This window comes from Selaginella moellendorffii, unplaced genomic scaffold, assembly GCF_000143415.4.
Source record: "Selaginella moellendorffii unplaced genomic scaffold, v1.0 SELMOscaffold_2, whole genome shotgun sequence".
Lineage (NCBI taxonomy): Eukaryota > Viridiplantae > Streptophyta > Lycopodiopsida > Selaginellales > Selaginellaceae > Selaginella > Selaginella moellendorffii.
Window position 1 is genome coordinate 2,355,259 of NW_003314263.1, and position 1,475 is coordinate 2,356,733.

A 1,475-nucleotide genomic window follows, 5' to 3' on the forward strand; every position below is an offset into this window, starting at 1 on the left:
AGAGAATCCTCATCTAAAAAATCCACAGATGCTGGAATAATAGGTTCGTCAGAAACATGAGAAGTGAGTGGAGAAGGAAGAGGAGCTTGAGAAAGGGCATCAGCATCAGCCATAGAACTCCCTGGGCAATGAATAACATCGAAATCATATATCTGAAGCTTCAAAGCCCATCGAGCCGTATGACCAACTAGGTTCTTCTGCTTCAATAATGAAGTAACAACAGCATGGTCACCTTCAAGTAACGTCCGAGAACCATGTAGATATGCATGAAGTTTCTCGAAATTCCAAACTGCTGCTAAACACTCTTTCTCCGTTGTGGAGTAGTTCATCTCTGCTAGTTGTAATGTACGGCTTATGTATGCAATGGGATGGCACTAACCAAGCACACTCGAGCTCTCTTGCATCAACACACCTCTAAGACCAATGTTAGAAGCATCCACACACAAAATAAAAGGTCGAGTGTAGTCAAGATATGCCAAAACTAGAGGAGTCGTCAATAGCTCTTTGAGATCCACGAATGCCCACTCACAATCCGGAGACCAAATGAAAGATGACGTTGATGACTTTAGCAATGCTCGCAATGGTGTAGTGCGATCGGAAAGATGATCCACAAAACGACTGAGATACTGCACCTTACCCAAGAAGCGCTGCACATCATTCACACACTTCGGAGTAGGGAATTTTAGAACAGCCACAAGTTTGTCAGGATCAACTTGCAAACCTTCACGAGAAATACGGTACCCAAGATAAGTTGTGTCCTTGGACCCAAACACGCACTTTGACCGTTTCAGCTTTAAACCAACGTTGCATAACCGATCCAACACTTTACAAACATCATAAACGTGCTCCTTCCACATCCCCTCTGAGTGGATCAAGACATCATCAATGAAGTCAGCAGTCACCTCCGGCATATCGCAAAGAACCTCGTCCATCATCCGCTGGAAAGTTGCTGGAGCATTGTTCAAACCAAACGGCATCACCAAGAACTCGTACAAACCAAATAGTGTACGAAAAGCAGTCTTAGGAATATCTTCTTCGGCCATCGGTACTTGCCAATACCCAGAAGCAAGATTTAGCTTGGTGAACCAACGACTTCGCCCCAGACGATCTAAGAGATCAACAGTGTGAAGAAGAGGATACACATCTGGGATCGTCACTTCGTTTAACGGACGATAGTCGATGCAGAAACGAATACTCCCATCAGGCTTCGTCACAAGATGAGGGTCACATGCCCAAGGACTCCACGACTTCCGAATAACACCTTTCTCCAGCATTTCCTTGACGTTTGCTCGTAAAATCTTAATCTCTTTAGGTGACTGATGACGAATAGGAACCTTGATTGGACGAGCATCCCCGGTTGGAATCGGATGACGTGTGGCAATCTTGGCCCCAGACGATAGGTCAAATTCAAAGAGATCAGAATACTCCTTCATGAGCCGGTCAACTGCTGCAACACAAAGATCGTCGGAGGGATT